This window comes from Podarcis bocagei (assembly GCF_964188305.1).
Source record: "Podarcis bocagei genome assembly, chromosome: 2".
Lineage (NCBI taxonomy): Eukaryota > Metazoa > Chordata > Lepidosauria > Squamata > Lacertidae > Podarcis > Podarcis bocagei.
In genome coordinates this window covers 47,102,202-47,122,392 of record NC_138126.1, presented here as the reverse complement: position 1 = coordinate 47,122,392, position 20,191 = coordinate 47,102,202, and the positions used below count along the sequence as shown (strand labels likewise).

General features: G+C 46.1%; 1 long non-coding RNA gene across 1 annotated transcript in view; it reads right to left on the bottom strand.

Moving 5' to 3' along the window:
• Window positions 1–725: 725 nt before the first annotated feature.
• Window positions 726–20,191, bottom strand: part of LOC308581681 — a 28,541-nt gene continuing 9,075 nt past the window's right edge. Inside the window, exons 3-5 of the long non-coding RNA XR_014005141.1 lie at window positions 15,540–15,633; window positions 1,750–2,041; window positions 726–949 (exon numbers count right to left, since the gene is read on the bottom strand). This is a non-coding gene — a long non-coding RNA (uncharacterized lncRNA). The remainder of the gene's footprint in view (window positions 950–1,749; window positions 2,042–15,539; window positions 15,634–20,191) is intronic.

The following is a 20,191-nucleotide window of genomic DNA, read 5'->3' as shown; positions in this document are numbered from 1 at the left end:
AGCTTTTTTCAGACCATCACACCTACAGGTACGTCACTTGATTTCTCTAAAAAATTACTGTACCCTTGATGACTGGCAGCTGAATGTGTGGACAGGCTACACTGCAAGGCATCATGTTTGAAGTGATCCAAACAATTTACCTGCAGAACTGAATCTGTGGTGGTCCTTTTGAACACTAAAGTCATCGCTGTTCATAGACTCCCTCCAAATGTAGAGAAGGAAATGGGGCTATGCCCCCAAGACTGCTGTGCCCCACTGGCCTTGCACCCTAGAGTTGGAGGTCTGAAAAGATGCACCTGGGTACATAAAAGATGGGTGTCCATGGATGTGTCAAACAATTGCAAATCCTGATGACACCTATGCACACACAACCGTATGCACCCAGGTGGCCCTTTCCAGGCCTTCAGCTCTACATGCAAAGTTCAGAAGCTGGGTCAGCTGCTAACATGGTGGGGGGTAAGGAGTGGGCATGGTCTCATTCCCCTCTCTTTGCATTTCCTCTATATGCGGAGGGAAGTTGCGAAAAGGTTTTGGTATTGCAGTAAACACATGAACACAGAAGTCCAAAGTTGCGGTGCACCAGCTGAATCCAGGAACATGCTGCCATCACAAAAGCTTGTTTCATCTGCCCCATTATCCTTCTGCTGTTCTCCCTGCATTGAAAACGGTACTATGGCACCAGCCTTCCAAACGCTTAGACAATAAACTTCAGAATTCTGTGCATCTTTATTGATCAATGTTTATTGATGTTTCCCAAGGAAGACACACCATTAATGGGTGTGATTTGCTATTACTCAAAGAAGGTTCACTTGTTCCCACTACATAGCATGGATCTACTGATCACATTCTGCCTTCATTGCATTTCAGTCTCATTTATTCCGTTTTCCTCCAAGTTGTTCAGAAGAGTATCCTTTTGTCTCAAGCTTGGATTTCTTCTTCTGTGCCTCAGCTAAAAAGTCAGCAACAGATTTATCAGAATTGTCAATGCAAATATCAGAACTTTGCTCTGGGGGAATCTAAGGGATTCTCCGGTCTACTCTTGTTAGGCAAAACAGTGATGTTGGAGAATGAGTTTGGCTTTGAAGTACGTGCTCATATTGCACTGACATCACGGTCCAAGCCAAGATAGGGATGTAAGGAGCTACCAGACTAATACCACCCAGCTCAGCAATGCCTACATCATGCTAGCCACATGACCCAGAAAGCTGTCTGTGGACAAATGCCAGCTCCCTTGGCCTGAAGTGAGATGAGCGCCGCACCCCACAGTTGCCTTTGACTGGACTTAACGGTCCAGGGGTCCTTTACCTTTACCTTACTCTGAGTGGCAGCTGTTCTCCAGGGTTTCAAACAGGGACATTCCCAGCCCTACCTGAATATGCTGGGGATTGAACCTGGGACCTTCTGCATGCTTGGCAGGTGTTCTGCCACTAAGCTACAGTCCTTCTCCAGCCATTCAAGAGTCCTTTGGTTTCTCTTTCTTTCTGTCCTCTCGCCATAATTAATCCACCCCCCCCCCACTGAGAACGCCTCCTCAAAATCCACCTTTTCCTTTGAGCCTTTTGCTCACTCCTCAACCAAAACAGCCTCAGTACATGTAACTGCTTTGTGACTCCCACTGCTGAAATTAAGATTATAAGCTTCTCAAGGGCAGAACCTGCTTGCTGTTAATCTGAAAAGCACTTTGTACATTGGCGGCATAATAATCACAACAGTTACAACAGCAATAATATATAAAGGTCTAAGCTCTACCTCTGCTTTTGCCGATTGCAAAACCAATGCAATTTGTGATCTTGCCACCTTCTCTGCGGCTCTGGCTATTGCGTCAGACCTTGCCTCTTTTGCTGTTTCCGTCTTTGGCCCTGTGCTGGCTTCTGGTGCCTTCAGTTTGACTGCTGGTAATTTGGCCTTGGCTTCAGCTGCTTCTTCTGCTTCTCTTTGGGGTACATTTGTTCTTTCTTTCCCACGTGACATTTCTCAGCCTTTTCCCTTTGTTCCTGCTGCTCCTGCTTCCGTGTCTGCTCTTGATTGCTTTGTTGTGTAGCTATAAACACACACACACACACACACACCGCTTATCAGAATCTGAGAGTCTTGGACTGGCATTTGTCACTCTGAACCTCTGGCAATATATGTCACCACCCCTAATTGTAAAGATTGCCAGGTAGAGGCATCCAAGAAGGCTTCCTAAAGTCCTTTGCCTGGGGGCTGGAAAAATCAACATTCCCTGATGGCATGTGGGACAGCTAAATCCCTTCCCTCTCATCACATCTGAGAAAACAACTGTGAACAAAGGTTCCTATGCCCCTGCCATGGAACAATGTATTCAGGATGCTGTGGGTTCATCAGCAATGGAATAGGTATGCATTGCAGGTAATGCTTTAATACCACTGGCGCTGTGAAAACAGGATGCTGGACTGGATGGGCCTTTGGCCTGATCCAGCAGGCTCATCTCACGTTCTTATGACAAGTAAGATGTTTCTGGACTCCCAACTCCCACCAGCCCAATCAGCATGGCCAGTGGTGAAGGATGATGGGAGTTTCAGCCTCTGGACACCAAGACAGGGAGGGCAGGACAAGTCAATCTTCAAGTGACCATGGGTTATATCCAATGTTAGCCCTACTTTGAGTAGATCCATGAAAGGTCACACACACAACTAACTTAGGTTCATTCATTATAGTGGGTCTTCTTTGAGTAGACCTTAGACAAACCCAAGTGCTATTTTCCCCCAAGTCCCTAGGCTGGCTTCCAGCACACCTCAGAATCAATATCAAGTTTGCAATACTTTGTCTTTTCACCTCTGATCCCCTTGTATCTCCTTCCTCCACCTATTCTCACACCTTTGATTCTACTTGGACTTCTTTTGCTACTCTTTGGCTGTCTTTCCATACAGGTCTCTTGTACAATGTTGCCAGCTGCCACTGCCAGTTGTTGTATTTTAGGTTCCTGCTCTTGGATTGCTAAAACGCAGGCTACCCTCACTATGTCTATCAAGTAATGGTCAGAGGAAACCACCACCCTGGCTACATTTGAACACATTTCTTATGGACATCAGTTTTGTGGGGATACCTATCTGGACATTTGGAGGGCTTACATTAACTTATATGTTTAACAGAAGACGGGTGCACTGATGGTTGTTGTATCATTAATGTGAGCTGCTGTCACTGGTATTATTATTATTATTATTATTATTATTATTATTATTATTATTATTATTATTATTATTTTCTATCATTTCTTATTTCTTATTTATAATTCTTTTATTTTTCCTTCCCCTCTTTGTTAAATTTGCAAATAAAAAATTAAGTTAAAATGTTCTTAAATAAAAACCGACCGCAGTGCTGTCCTACTTCCAATGTGCATTCACTCTGAACGCCTGCGTGATGAACAGGGCAGGATACCGATGGCTCAGAGGCACTCAAAAAGCAACACGGAGATTCTTGCTCTTTCTACATTATGAAACGGTGATGACATAAACAGTCAGCAAGGAGAACTACAGAAGAGAACTATGTCAATGCAAAGGGAGCCACGCTGGAAGGAGGAAGAGATAGTGCGGGGTGCTTGTCATATAAACGTGAGGAGCAGAGCCACTGGGCAGAGGGCGAGAACAGCAGGAGAGAGAGGGGCAAAGTGGCTGGAGTATTTATATTCTGCAATTCCATGTGTGCAGAATCTTCCGGGGGGGGGGGGGTACTGTTTGCTATAGGAACTGGGTATCTGGGAAGGATATGCTTCACTGTTTAACAGCAAGATGTGACAGGAAAACAAGCAGCCTTGTAGCCCCATCCTGGCAGATGAAAGCCACCGCCTTGCTGAAGCTAACTAGGTCCAGCTCGGATCAGTGCCTGGATGGGTAACCACATAGGAACCACTTTGATGCAAATTGTTGCATGGCAGAGGAAAGGTAGGATATAAATGCCATGAAATAAATAAATGACATGTTTAATTGTAAGTAAATCCCACTGGTTAGTATTATGTTTTATTCAGAGCAGACCACTGTAATTAATGGGCCCAACTTAGTCCAAGTACCGTATTTTTCGCCCCATAGGGCACACCGGCCCATAGGGCGCACCTAGTTTTTTTTGGGGGGGGGAAATAAAGAAAAAAAATTATTTCCTCCCCAGGCTTCCCCCGAGCTTCCCCCAACCCCAGCCCCCAGAACAGGCTGCTATCTGCAAGCCTAGGGAGCCCGTGGGAAGTCACGCCAGTCTCCCCAGGCTTACGGATATCTGCCCGAAGGCTTCGGGATGCAGGCATCTCTCTCCGGGATGCAGGCAACTCCGCAAACCAGGTCGGGGAACAGTGGGATGGCGGCGCTCCGCCTCCCCGCTGTCCCGAGCTTGTGGGGCTGCCCGATATCTGCACGAAGCCCGGGGCGCGCTGTGCAGCGCGCCCAGGCTTCAAGATGCAAGCTGCTATCCGCAAGCCTAGGGAGCCCAATGGGAACTCCCGCGGGCTCCCAAGGCTTGCAGATAACTTCCTGAAGCCTGGAGAGCGAGAGGGGTCCATGCGCACCGACCCCTCTCGCTCTCCAGGCTTCAGCGAAAGCCTGCATTCGCCCCATAGGACGCACACGCATTTCCCCTTCATTTTTGGAGGGGGAAAAGTGCGTCCTATAGGGCGAAAAATACGGTGAAATCTAGCTGAATGCCACACTGAGTTCAGTGAAACATGCACCTCAAGAGGAACACACAGGATTTCAGCCTTTGGTCCCAGTCTAGCAAAAGTTATCTGTGACACAAGGCCCTTTCCTAGGCACCTTTTCTTGGGAATAAGTTCAGCTGAACTCTGTGATACTTGCTTACTCCCAATTACAAATACGTAGGTTTCAGCTGCAGAGCTTGTTGACACCAATGGCTTGAGCTGTTCACACAGAGCCCAGTCCTGTGCACATTTACTCCAAAGTAAGCCCCACTGTATTCAAGGGGGCTTACTTCCACAATTCGTACTCTTCCGTCTATGGGACACCCCCTATTTTGGGGGCCTCAAAATTTAGAAAATGGGGGTATTAAACTTTGGGGGAAGATTATTTGGGGGGATGTCGAAAATCACTCACCCGCCAGAACGCAGCACACAACTTCTCACGTCGCTTACAATTGCCGCTTCCAATCTCGAGCTTCGTTCCGGCGGGTGAGCAATTTTTGGCATCTTCCCCCCCCCCCCAACAATCAAGCGGCCAATCACTGCTTACAGTCTCAGGCTTGCGCCAAAAAACCATTCACCTGTCGCCCCTCAGCACTACCAGTGTATAAGACAACCCTAAATTTCAAACCTCATTTCTGGGTCAAAAAAGCTCATCTTACACATGGAAAAACATGGCATGTGTGCAAAGAGCTGCAGCCTTCATCATAGCCAACCTTTGCTGGGTTGGGGAATTTATAGAGTGCATTTTTAAGTGTGCAAAGCATACTGCATTATATAGGGCATCTCCATCAACCATACAACTCTGAAAGGAATGCTGATGATGAAGAAGATGAAGTAACAATAAAAAAAATCTTCCCCTTTCCCTTGCAGTCCCTCTGCCCTAAATTCTAACTATAAGGTATAGCAATAGACACCAACTTGGGTTGGCTTTGAAAGAGGGTCAGGCAAATTCATGGGAAATAAGGCTATTGATGGCTACTGGCAGTAATGATTACCGTATTTTTCGCCCTATAGGATGCACTTTTTCCCCTCCAAAAATGAAGGGGAAATGTGTGTGCATCCTATGGGGCGAATGCAGGCTTTCGCTGAAGCCTGGAGAGCGAGAGGGGTCGGTGCGCACCGACCCCTCTCGCTCTCCAGGCTTCAGGAGAGCCCCAGCGCCAGCCCCACAAGGTCGGGGGACAGAGGGAGGCAGAACGCCGCCATCCCGCTGTCTCCCGAAGTGGTTTGGAGGCTGACGGCGGGGAGACCCCGCCGCCAGCCCCGCAAGCTCCAAAGACAGTGGGGAGGCGCAGCGCATCTTCCCGCTGTCCCCAGACCTGATCTGAAGGCGGGCGGCGGGGAGAAGAGTGCTTCTCCCCGCTGCCTGCCCTGCAAGCTCTGGGGACAGCTGGGAGGCGCAGCGCGTCTCCCCGCTGTCCCCGGACCTGATCTGAAGGCGGGCGGCGGGGAGAAGAGCGCTTCCCCCGCTGCCTGCCCCGCAAGCTCCGGGGACAGCTGGGAGGCGCAGCGCCTCTCCCCGCTGTCCCCGGACCTGATCTGAAGGCGGGCGGCGGTTGCTGGGAACCACAAATGGGGAGGGGGCTGTTGCATTCTGGTCCCATGGCCATCAAGTTGGCCTCTATGAGAACAGGATGCTGGACTGAATGACCCATCAACCTGATCCAGCAGAGTTCTTCTTATGTTGGGGAACTGTCCAGAGCAGACAGGTGACTACAGGTGAGGAAGGGAATCCCGTCATGGATCTCGACCTTATATCTCACATTTTCTTGTATGGTACAGTTCAAGGAAGCTAACAAACAAGCCATAAGTGATAAGAAAATTATAGATTTCAAGCAAGCAGTACATCAATTAAAAACACCAGAGTAAAAACTCCAGAAAAGCAGAAGGATTGCGTATCAGTTATGGCAAGGGTAAGGAAACACCCCAAAACCTTCCTGAGCCTAAGCCACCTCACAGGGTTGTTGTGATGATGGGGGGGGGGGGCAGGAGAGGCATGTAGGCCACCGTGAGTCCCTTGGAGGAAAGGTGGGATAGAAATGTAATAATAACATAAAAGGGGGAAATGTAAGTTCTTAATACAGCAGGGCCAACACAGAGGGCAAATATTTCAAGTGTTTCACACACAGTAACTAAAAAAAAATGAGTAACAGCCTCGTAAGTGCATTAAAAATTAAAAATACAACACTGCAATATAAAGCTTTAGAATGAGGGGGGTGGGGAACCCATTAAAATAAAACTCAGCAAGTCTAAAAAAACATTGCCAGAGTTTCAGCATGTGGCTATTTGCTGTGGAAGAATCCTAACAATTGCCTTGACAATGAAATCTAAGCATAACTATCTGTCTGTCTGTCTACCAACCTACCTGATTCAAAGCCCCTGCAGTGTAAATAATTACACACACACACACACACACACACACACACACACACACACACACCCGTCCTGCAGAAAACAAAGGACAAGTTGCTCACTTTTGATGTGTAACTGCTGTTTAACGTTCTACCTGCCTATCTGGTTCATTAAATAGTAACCCTGTAGTTCTGTTGACAAGAACATGAGTTACCCTGAAGACTGGTCATGCTCAGTGACCAAGGAACAAGGAGCTGCCTTTTCAGGCTGCAAAACTGCTGTCCTTTGGTAACACATGTACATTGGCAAGTCACTCATGCCTACCTGAAGGCAGCCCTCACAGCCCAGCTGCAGCCAGGCTTCCCTGCCTCTCCTGCCCCCACTTCAAGCACAATGTCTCTCAACAGGGACAATATGAGTCCATTACAAGTCTGCTGTGTTGCTGCAACAAGCCCCAGAAAATGTATATTTCTTTCTCTCTCACCTAGGGATGTGAACAAGGTTCCCGTGTTTTGAAATTGCTTATGAAATATCACATTAATACAGCATTTGGTGCCCTCATCATAGCAAGCATACATTGACTGGAACTCTGCGACCATGGGACAGTACTATTTTCAAAATATATATTTTGGAAAAACTTTTTCTTTTCATAATAATAAATCCTGCTGCAGTAGTTTCACTTTCCATCCCCTTTTCAGATACACATATATCGTATGTGTGTAGTAAAATTTTATAAACCAAAATGTGTTATGGGCTACATGACAGTAAGAGCTGTTCGACAGTGGAATTTGCTGCCAAGGAGTGTGGTGGAGTCTCCTTCTTTGGAGGTCTTTAAGCAGAGGCTTGACAACCATATGTCAGGAGTGCTCTGATGGTGTTTCCTGCTTGGCAGGGGGTTGGACTCGATGGCCCTTGTGGTCTATTCCAACTCTATGATTCTATGATTCTATTCTATGGCTGGAATTCGTGCTGCAAAACACACGTCAAAGTTCTTGAAAATATTTCCAAAAGCTTATGAAAGAGCATCAAAATTATGAAAGGGAAGCAACGTGCAAAACAGAATGGGCTTCACACACACACTTTAAAACAGAGCAAAATGACTTCACAGATTACATCACTATACTCACTTGCACTCATGGTGACCCAGGTGTGGACATACAGGAAAAAAGAGTGCTATATAAACAGACATCACACCATGAGAAGGAAACTTCATTGGTCTGGAAATCCTCAAAAGTGGTTCCTGTGCTTGGAAGATAGACCAATTGCCTGTTCTGGTTAGGGTTGCATTCCCTCTAAAGGAGCATGTATGTAGTTTAGAGCTACTCCTGGACACATCTTTGTTGGTAGAGGTCCAAGAGACCTCTGTGGCTTGGAGTGCCTTTTACCAGCTTCGCCTGGTGTGCAAGCCACAGCTGTATCTAGAAAACCTGCCCACTATAGTCCATTCATTGGTAATGGGTTACTGCGATGTGCTCTATCTATGTAAGGCTGCAGATGGGGCAGATGGCTGACAGCACCTAACACCTCTGCTAAAACATCTGCACTGGCTACTCATATGAACAGGTTCAAGGTTCTTGTGTTAATATATAAAGCCCTGAGCACGTTTGGTCTAGGATACCTTGACGACCATCTGAGCCCTTACATCACGGCTCAGTCACCAATATCATACGGAGGACCACCGTTAGTTGTCCCCTGAATTTCAGAGGCCCAGCTGTCTTCAACTAGAAGCTGGGTATGTAGTGTGTTTGTCTCATGCTTTGGGACATTCTTCCAGCAGAGATTTGGCCTTTGACTTTCAGGTACTTCTTGAAGGCCTTTTTGTGTCAAAATGTTTATAATGTTCTTGAGTTGCCAGTGGTTTGTACGATTATTTTGTAATGTTTTTGTGGTGTTTTACATTTCATAGTACTTGATGTTTTCTATGAGTTGGCAGTGTATAAGTATATGCATAAATAAAATTTCCTGTGCAACCTTCATGCTCCTTCATGTTGCTTCAGGTTTCAGTGGAATGATTGTCCAAAAAATGGGTGTGCAGAATAGCTCTCAGATCCTGGATGCTGGGTGATAGGGGAATCCATGTAACCCATGGATCTCTGTTGTAGCACATTCTACGTTCTACGTTCTCTGAAGCTTTAAAATGTTTCTCTGAAAAATCTGAAAAATTGTGTGTTGCTGCATCAAACATTTGTACGCTTGCTGAAATCAATGGGACCTAAAACTGCTTATTGTTGAATCATACCCATAGTCATTAAGCTCGGGTCATTAAGCAGCACCTCTGGGTATTCTCTAGAGAGAGAGAAAGTCTGGCCACTTACTGGAATATCACTCAATTGCTTCTCTGGACCTCTGCTTGATTATTATCACTTCAGAATAGCCTTAAGAAGTTCTCATACTTTTCAGAACCCTTGAAAAGCCAAGGTAATAATTGACAGCAAGGAGGGCAAACGTTCAATTCACAAGAAGCCCATAATAATAAGTGACCTTCTTTATGTGAAAACTTTTATTTATCTCCCAAGGACAACCATAAATTTTGCATGATTCTGTGCTTAGTGCCAAACATGGGCAAACGTGGGAAATCCAGTCTGGGATAAATGGAGGAAGAACTGGACACAGATAAGGGAGGTGCGGGTTCAAATCCCCAGGAAATTCCCTGGGTGACCTTGGGTGGTTCTAAGTAATGGCAGAGTACTTCAGACCTAGGGGCCAGATGCTATCCTCCAGACATCTCTATCTGGCCTTTGAGACTACCCCCCAGGCCAAACCCACCTCTCCAGTCCACACCCCTCATTGGCATTGCTTCACTCCCTCCTTGATAATGCGTCTTGCTTGCTTGGGTGGCAGATAGGGAAAAAGGAATGAGTGTATGTAGAAACTAGCCTGCTGTAAAAAAAGGTAACATTTTTTTTACTTACTCTATAATTTTGCCACTTATGGAAAAGTGGGATTAAAATTTGTGGAAGGAAGGAAGAGTAAGAGAAATCCATTGGATTTCCTTCTCCAGGGTAAAAGTATCATCAACATCTACTGCTCTTGACCAGGATTAAAAATATGTGACGTTTCCTTCTTGCATTCCCTGCACTGCTCATGGTTCTGGTGCCAAATTCAGCCAACAGGAAAGATTTAATCCATGAAAATTCATTAGACACAGTGCAGGCAAATGATCAGAGAGCAACAAATGAAACACACAACCAAGTCCAGCAAACAAAAACATGGGAGAAATCTCTGAAACAATTGTCTCCTCAATGCTCTTCTCCCTTCTTTTAACTAAAATATATTAGGTCATCCATTGCTTACTTCTTACAAAATCCCCCGACCCAGTCATACTGAGGTGGAGACACCAAGACAATCTACGTCAGCAGCACATAGTACCCATATCCCATCTCCATCTATCTGCTAAATGCTATTACTGTATCTGATGCTATATTCTTTCAGTCCTTCTTCATTCACACTGCAGGCTGTCCCACTCGTCTTGGTGGGCGGTGTTACATAACAATTTTGCTTCCTCAACTTCCAAAATGAAAATTATTTTTTAAATAAAACTATAGCTACAAAAAATTAATGTAAACATATCTGCTTCAATTCTACCCTCCCCACCAATGGATAGAGTGTTGGGTTTTGGATTTTGGAGACCTGAGTTCAGCTCCTGTCCCTGCCATAGGCTTGGGAACAATAGCGATCTACCTCACAGGATTGTTTTGAATGAGGAATAATAAATAAAAAAGGCTTGTAAAGCACTGTCATGCTGTAAGAGCAAAAGAAGTGATAATATTAATAAAGCCTGTGGTTTATAATGTCCCAGTGTCAAGCTTAAATCCCACCTTCTTCCCACCCCGCCACCCCTCTCGAAACAGTGAAGAGGAGCACAAAGAATCAAATTGTAGATTATCTTCAGGTTATTACTGGGCTGTGAGCTTTCTTGTCAGACTACCAGCAGAGGCAAAAGCTTTCTGAATCAGGCCCTTATCATTTAAACCATATTACAATTCAACATGAAAAATGACTCACTCCAGATTGCATAGAATAAAGCATCTTGAGATGCAATAGAAGCACCCAATTTTCAATAAAGATATTAAACCTAAGCCTCAGAAAAAAGGAGGGGGGAATAATTACATCATTTTTTGCTTTGAGTTTTAATGTTAAATGTGTCAATTTATAAAGCTAGGTGAACATCCACAATTCATAAGCAGACTGCAGCTAATTAGATCCCCTTTGATCCTTTATTTTTGCCCGGGAGCTTATTTAACAACTTTTCACAAAACCCAAGGTTTTGATGCACCCACAAATGGACTGGTAGAGAGCTCAGCAGGGAGTTATCCCCCCCCCACACACACACTCCTGCAGCTATCCTGAAGTAGGTGCCCATTTTTTCTGAAAGCACATGGTACTATTAATGATGAGGATGCTTCCTAGATGTGAAACATTCCTATTTAAGATATTTTGATGGAAGGCTGTATAGAATTGCAAAACATTCTAATTATTTGTGATAGGAATGATATTTGTCTCCTCCCTATGAATGAAACCCTTTAGAAAGAGAAACTCTTCTTTTTTTAAAAAAAAGAAGTGGGGGTAGCAAAAGAAGTGATAACTGATTCTGGGACAGTTCACACAACCTACCGGTATATTTAAGGTTTCAGACATGGGCTGCATAGGCCAGGTAAGACTATTTGCTGATCCAGGCCAGTATGGTCTACTCTACTCTGACTGGCAGCAACTCCCAGGCAGAGGATATCTTTCCCTTCACCTGCTACCTTTACACTTTTTAGCTAAAGAAGCCAGGGACCGAAACTGAGACCTTCTGTATGTAAAGCAGCAACAGACGTCAGTCTTTTTCAGACCTGAGACCCACCATACAGCACACACCCATTTCATTTATTCATTTTTTTAATTGGTTGCATCTACCCAGGGATAGGGAACCTATATCAGCCTGAGGCTCAGAACTTGCCCAGCCTTCCAGGGGCCTCGTTCTAATGCTGGGTGAGGCAATGTGGGCAGGCAAAAATACCCCCCTTTCCCCTCCAAAAATGAAAGTGTGTGTATGTGTTTGTTTGTTTGTTTGTTTGTTTGTTTGTTTGTTTGTGGGTATGTGTGTATGTGTATCCCCGTTGCCACAAACACAAGTTAAGTTATTATTTGTGCAAATTATGAGGTTCAACTTACATGCCTGGAGCATACACAAATCTTCACGATGTTCTGATGAAGGTGAAAGCTAGTAAAAATCACCTGACCAAAATGTTGGGCAGTAAATTGGGAGAAAGCCCACCAATGGGGAGAGAGCCTGGAGCAGCACAAGGCAGGTCACCAAAATAGGAAAACTTCAGAGATGGGCACTTAGCCCAGAGAGGAGAAGAGGTGTAAACTGTATTTACTCTTGGGTGGTGGCGCTGTGGGTTAAACCACAGAGCCTAGGACTTGCCAATCAGAAGGTCGGCGGTTCGAATCCCCGCGACGGGGTGAGCTCCCATTGCTCGGTCCCTGCTCCTGCCAACCTAGCAGTTCGAAATCACGTCAAAGTGCAAGTAGATAAATAGGTACCACTCCAGTGGGAAGGTAAACGGCATTTCCGTGTGCTGCTCTGGTTTGCCAAAAGCGGCTTAGTCATGCTGGCCACATGACCCGGAAGCTGTACACCAACTCCCTCGGCCAGTAAAGCGAGATGAGCGCCGCAACCCCAGAGTCGGTCACAACTGGACCTAATGGTCAGGGGTCCCTTTACCTTATCAGACAGATTTCATTAAAAGCCAGGGAGTGGGGGCGGGGCGGGGGCGGGACTTGTGGGTGGTTAGGCAGGGGTCTCTGCAGACTGCCTTGATTTCCTCATTGAACTTGACGGGCCTTACTTCTATTCTGAGCGGACGTGTTATGGGTTTGTGCTGCCGAGGGGGTTTGATGGAGAAACGCTACCCTTGAGCAAAGGCCTTTAGAAGCCTGTTTAGGCACAGGTCAAAGACACACATGCTGAGGCTACTGACGTTTGCTAGATGCTAAGTGCTCCCTGCTGCTCTGATTGTACTTATGGTACTTATGTAGCCTCCCACGTCCGCCACTGTTGTTTTTTCAACGATGGTAGGAGGAAACCTTGGCAAACAACAGCAAGGTTAAAGCTTAGCTCGACAGCAGTGTCCCATCATCTTGTGCAATTCTTCCTTTCTTTCTTTTTTGGTCTCCTTTGATGTTTTCAATTAAGTTATTGGTTGCGGGCAGCCCCTTTTAGCTCTGGAGGCTGCAGAGCATGTGTCCTCATAGCAAAGAATGTAGGCAGAGGAAAGTGAGCTGGAGCTGCCGGTAGCAATGCCACTTTGAAAGACTCAGAGGCCCGGTCAGAAGTGGAGCCGATGCTGCGGAACCTGGGATGTGGGATGAGAGCTCCCCTCAGCACCTCATTACTCACAGCCTGCTGAGAGTTACTCCTCACTGGTGTGTCCAGCTGCAATGTCATAGGAGGGAATGTGGATGGGAGGAAACTGAAGACAGCAAATGCGTTGCGCCCCAGAAGTAAACCCCACTGAATTCAATCAGACCTACTTCCTAGTAAGCATGCACAGGGTGGCAGCAGTGGTAAAGGGGGCAATGGCAGGTGGGCCCTTAATGAAATTGCTAAGCCTCACACTATGAATCTCCCCCTCTATTTAAGCTAACCTCCAGTCCCTCCTGCAGCCTCCTGAAAACAGTCGCTAAGGAGGGTGAAGAGGGAGCACGATGGAGGTGTATAAAATGATGCACAGTATGGAGAAAGTGGATAGGGAGAAGAAGGTTTTCGCTGTCTCATAATACCAGAACTTGGGGACATCCAATGGAGCTCAACCTTGGAAGATCCAGAAAGCACTTGTTCACACAACACATAGTTAAACTATAGGATTCAAGACAGAGTGATGGCCACCAACTTGGATTGGTTTAAATGAAGAGCATTAGACAAATTCAGAGAGGATGGAGCTACCTAGGGTTACTAGCTATAATGGCCAGAGGCATAACTAGGCTCTCTTGCAGCCTTGGAAGAAGTATTGGCACCCTCATCTCTTGAGCCAGTGTGGTGTAGTGGTTAAGAGTGGTAGGCTCATAATCTGGGGGACTGGGTTTGTGTCTCCGCTCCTCCGTATGCAGCTGCTGGGTGACCTTGGGCTAGTCACATTTCTCTGAAGTCTCTCAGCCTCACTCACCTCACAGAACTATAGGATTCAAGACAGACTATAGGATTGAAGAAGTGTGCATGCACACGAAAGCTCTACCAAGAACTAACTTAGTTGGTCTTTAAGGTGCTACTGGAAGGAATTTTTTTTATTTTCACCTCACAGAGTGTTTGTTGTGGGGGAGGAAGGGAAAGGAGAATGTTAGCTGCTTTGAGACTCCTTCGGGTAGTGATAAAGTGGGATATCAAATCCAAATCCATCGCCCTTTCCCCATCCCTTGCACCCTTGGCAAGGAGATGTTGGCCACCCAGAGCAGCGGAGGAGCAGCCTGGGGAGTGGGTGGATGAGTGGGTGGGTGGGTGGGTGGGTAGGCTCCCAGTCACTCTGAGCCAGAGTGGAGATAGGCAATTTTTGTGCCCTCCTGGGCTTGTGCCCTTGGCAGGAGCCAGCCTCGCCAACCCCATAATAGTTCTACCTCTACTGCTGAAGGCAGTCTGCCTCTGAACACTGGTTTCTGGGGAGCATTTGTAAAGTGAGGAGAGTGCTGTTCAGGTTCTGCTTGGGGGCTTCCCATGGGCATCTAGTTGGTCATGGTGAGAACAGGATCCAGCATGACTCTGCTTATATTCTTATGGGTGGCAAAAAAAGGTAATGGAGGTGGGTACTCTTTGCCTGTAATTCAAGCAGCCAAAGGCAGGGGTCCTAGGTGTACTATATACACAAACTTGTCGTACAACAACCTTGTAAGGTAAGCCAATATCAATACTGCAGATGAGGATGAGATGCTAAGGCCACCTAGTGAGAGCAGAGCAGAGGCACAATTCAAACCAGGTGGCTTCTTACTTAATACATTGTTAAGAGGTCCCTTAGTCCCTTAGCCATTACTCAACACCCATTTGCTAGGATAATGACTATGTTTCCGAGACATAATAAAATAATTATTCTTATTCTACACAACTCTTAGAAGATATCTGAAGGCAGCCCTGTTTTTAATGTTTGACATTTTACTATGTTTTTATATGTGTTGTAAGCTGCCCAGAGTGGCTGGGGAAACTCAGCCAGATGGGTGGGGTATTATTATTACTATTACTATCACTATTATTATTATTATTATTATTATTATTATTATTATTATTATTATTACTACTACTACTACTACTACTACTACTACTACTACACAATTCTTAAATCATAAGTTGAGATCTAAGCCTTTCATTATCCTGTTCCTATAGATTTTTACACATCTCTTGTTCACAAACCGTGTCAGCCTTCTAGCACGAAGAACTCTGAAAACTGAACACCTTACTCAAAATTCTAATCCGCAGCATCTTTCATTTTTGAAATTATGATTTGTCAGTCCCAGTTCCATATCTAAATTGCACCAGTTTCTGTGAAACACTTGTCCCAATGGCCTTCCTTACCTTTGCTCAGATGGTCTCCTGGCCAGTTATTTTTTCTTGTTTAATAATCTTCTTCCTCCTCTGCTCCTCAACGTTAAACCATTCCTCACTGGAACTGAAGGGGGGAGAAATGAGTAAGCCCAAAAAAAAAAAAGAAAGAAAGGCATTAGGAGGAGGTTCTAAGAGATTTTTTGCCTCTTTTATCCAGTGCTTTAGATCACAATATTAATTATTTAGAAGAAACCACTTGTCCTTTGCCTGATAACAAATGTAATGTATTAACAAAATCAATACTGTGTATCAGTGGCGTACTGCTTTGTATTTTACAGTATCACTCTGCTACCCTTGGGGCAGCAGGATACAAGTGATATTAACCTTGCATCCTTGTGGTTATATGGATTCTCCTTCCAGACACCGCTGAAAAAATCACAGAGCAATTTGTGACAGAAGTAAAAGGCTTAGTAACATTCCCAACATCTTCCTCCATAGTGAAGTATCCATGAAGAACACAGAGGACTTAAAACAACCATGAAGATTTTGCATTGAAATGTAGCCAAATGTCCCAGCCACAAAATCTTGCTTTTACCGCAGCACTTGGAAGAAACTTAAGTCACTTTTGCCTGGTATAGAGTAACTTTATTATTATTTTATTTAAAAGCTTTGTGACAAACAGTTCTCTAAAGTACCAATTTTTACATATAACAAAACCAAAACTAGGCTTGTAAAAACCACGTGCATATTACAGTGAGCAACAAGAGTTAGGCAGTGATGGTGGTACATTTTCCCAGTCATCCAAGTGGGTCTCTCCATAGCCTGTGTCAGGGAACTGCCATCGGAGCCTGAGGGAGAGGGAGGGCTCCAGAGGGTTTCCGGAGAGCGTCCCGGGAGGGAGAGAAGCAGCACATCTTCTGGGGAAGGAAATCAGCGTAGCACCAGTGGAGAAGGGGGGCAGATGGGGGAATTGGCGAGGAGGCCCCACGACTCCTCGCCGGGGACCAGCGGGGAGAGCACGGGTCCTCCGCTGCCCACACCCTCCCTGCGCAGAAGGCTTCCGCGCAGGGAGACTAGGCGGAGACTAGGCGTCAAAGAGCTTCTGACGGATTCTGCCAGCGATTGAGACAGCCACGGGCGAGTGGCTGTCCAGACAGAAAGGGTTCACCCAGGCAACCCAGCCAGGTGTGGCGATGATTTACGCACGAGCAACCCCTAGAACCATTACAGCCTGCTATGTGTCTGTGGGAGATGCATCTATGCTCTCCTGACTGGGTGGATATTATAAAACTATGCCATGGACCACATTTCTCCTCTGGTCACTTTCAGCTGATAAGTCATTTTTTCAGCCAAAGCAAATGGTCAGACCTGTTCATACCAGGAACCTCACCATTGCAAGTCTTGTAGTCAGCAGGAAAAGCACATCCTCATCTGGACTTTTAATAATACTGTAAAGGTAAAACTACAGCTGCCTGACTTGCTATATCTCCCACTCCAGATGTTTTGCACCATAAGACACGGCCACAACGTTTGAAAGAGCATCCTCCCGCACTAAACACTAAACTCCAACTCTGAGGTTTTGTGTTTTTCAAATGATCTTCCAGCATCTGTAACTCTGGCCAAATAAAGGCAACACTGCCTTGGAAATTGTGGGGAGAGAAGTATGGAAGAAAGGGGATATATAAATTTTATAAACAAAGCAACAGCATAATAGAAAGCACCAGCTGCATGTTCTACGTGACATCCTGTTTCCGGTTAAAATTTTATCTGCACCCATTTCTGATGTGAGGAAGTCAGTCCCTATTGAAACCGTTGCAGGGTTGATTAATTGTGGTTTCACGTAGCACACCCAGCGAGTGGCCAGTGTTAAAGGCAGGGGAGCTTATAGGCCGATGCATATTTATATTTATTACATTGTGGGACCAGGCATGCTTCTACACAATAGACATAGCACTCGGCACTCTTTGTCCATTGCATCCCGTCTTCAAATCTTGCACAGTGTCGGGAGCTTTACTCTTCATGCTGGCATAGCCTCCCATTGCATTCTAGCATTTCCTGCAGTTGGGAACATGGACTGTTGTTTCTTGTGACAAGGGAGCACCAAAGATGCAGGGAATTTGTTAAAAAAAATGACACCCCACAAGAGAATGTCCTACCATCCCTCCAGAGCAGATCTGGAGGCAGAACATGCTTGGGGGAGAGGGGGCAGTTCTGCTGCACTCACAGAAGTTGTTCTGTGAATGCAGTGATACAACCATTAGGTCAGACTGCCCTTCAAATCGAGGATGTCTTCAAACAGGGCACTGTCCTGTGTAAAGCGGATTGCTTGCCTCTATCTCTGAGTTCAATCCACATTCGCTCCCTGCAGGAGAGGGTGCAACTTATGGACAGGCTTCACTCATTTCACTACTTGTTTGCTTAGAGAGGGTGAACAGGCAGGCAGCAACAGGAAAGAGCAAAGTGGAGGAAGAGGAGTAGAGGGAACCAGGGGCTCCAAATATTGGCAGTGGGTCCCCGACTGTGGCCTGGGACTCAAAACAGCAGGTGCACCACAATGCTGATGCCTGGTGCTGACTCTGGCAGTGAAGACAAATGCATGTTTCTAGAGAAATCTTGGTTAAGATCAACCTCCCCTTATGCTTTCTTCTTTCCCTTGGCCAGTCTTCCTTTCAGTTACAGAGGCAGTGGAAAACATCAGTGACTCATAAACGTCCGTCAGAAAGATAATCCAATAAAGTAAATTGGACAACAATAATGGCAACCACGCAAGCACTTTGTCTCTGGCTCTTCAGTGTCTGTTGAGGAATGGGCTGGAGTGAGAAAGGGTGTCCGTCTGCTTCAGTTCAAAGAAGGCAGAGCACCTAACCTGAAGCTGAAATTTGCAGCCGCAGAGATGGGGACATCAAATGCTGAAGCAATCTGCATGTCCTAGGCAAATCTCCAAGTAAACACTGTGCCATTTAAAGCACTCACCAGGGACACACAGGCGCTCTGGCACACGGCCACTCAGCAAAATGAGGCGGAACAATTAACAGTGTGCGCTCCTGGTTGTACAGCTCTTGACACCCAAATACCTGGAAGCACTTAAGTGCGAAATCCACCTCATTGCCCCTCTTGGGGAAAGACAAGCTTCTTCTGCCAATTTTTCTGATTGGGAAGTAGAGTATCAGCCCTACAACTGGGGCCGAAACACCAGATTTGGGTGGACTCGGGCCAGAGAGAAAAGAAAAATTCCCCTTGACAGTCTCAGTGAGTTAATTTTGTTATCATATTTGTGTTGCTGCCATATATGGGGTTGGGAAGAAATTGTCCCTAACTCACAGTGTCATGTAAGTACAGTTTTTCTCCCTCCTCTGCACCATGAGTGGCTCTAGCCTGAGTCACTGAGATCTCAGTGGGCAGTCTTAAAAGGCCATCAGTATCTGTATACAAGCATCTGTATACTGTTAGGGGAACAGTACTAGCCTTTCTTACTGTTCCCTTTGTTGTAAGGCTTACAGTAATATCAGAAGTTTGTAGGGAAAGATGTAAGGCTATTTAAAGTGGTAGGTATCACTAACAACAGCAAGGGTTTTAAGCAATGAGGACTTTTCATCTCTTCTGCTACTTATAATAATAATAGTAATAATAATTTATTATTTATACCCCGCCCATCTGGCTGGGTTTCCCCAGCCACTCTGGGCGGCTTCCAACTGAATATTAAAAACAGTACAGCATCAAACATTAAAAACTTCCCTAAAGAGGGCTGACTTCAGATGACTTTTAAAAGTAAAATAGTTGTTTATTGCTTTGACATCTGCTGGGAGGGCGTTCCATAGGGCAGGCGCCACTACCGAGAAGGCCCTCTGCCTGGTTCCCTGTAACATTACTTCTCGCAATGAGGGAACCGCCAGAAGGCCCTCGGCACTGGATCTCAGTTTCCGGGCTGAACGATGGAGGTGGAGACGCTCCTTCAGGTATACTGGACGGAGGCCATTTAGGGCTTTAAAGGTCAGCACCAACACTTTGAATTGTGCTCGGAAACGTACTGGGAGCCAATGCAGATCTCTCAGAACCGGTGTTATGTGGCCCCGGCGGCCACTCCCAGTCACCAGTCTAGCTGCCGCATTCTGGATTAATTGCAGTTTCTGGGTCCCCTTCAAAGGTAGCCCCACGTAGAGCGCGTTGCAGTAGTCCAAGTGGGAGATAACTAGAGCATGCACCACTCTGGCAAGACAGTCCGCGGGCAGGTAGGGTCTTAGCCTGCGTACCAGGTGGAGCTGGTAGACAGCTGCCCTAGACACAGAATTAACCTGTGCCTCCATGGACAGCTGTGAGTCCAAAATGACTCCCAGGCTGCGCACCTGGTCCTTCAGGGGCACAGTTACCCCATTCAGGACCAGGGAATCCCCCACACCCGCCCGCCCCCTGTCCCCCAAAAACAGTACTTCTGTCTTGTCAGGATTCAACCTCAATCTGTTAGCCGCCATCCATCCTCCAACAGCCTCCAGGCACTCACACAGGACCTTCACCGCCTTCACTGGTTCTGATTTAAAGGAGAGGTAGAGCTGGGTGTCATCTGCATACTGATGAACACCCAGCCCAAACCCCCTGATGATCTCTCCCAGCGGCTTCATATAGATATTAAAAAGCATGGGGGGGAGGACGGAACCCTGAGGCACCCCACAAGTGAGAGCCCAGGG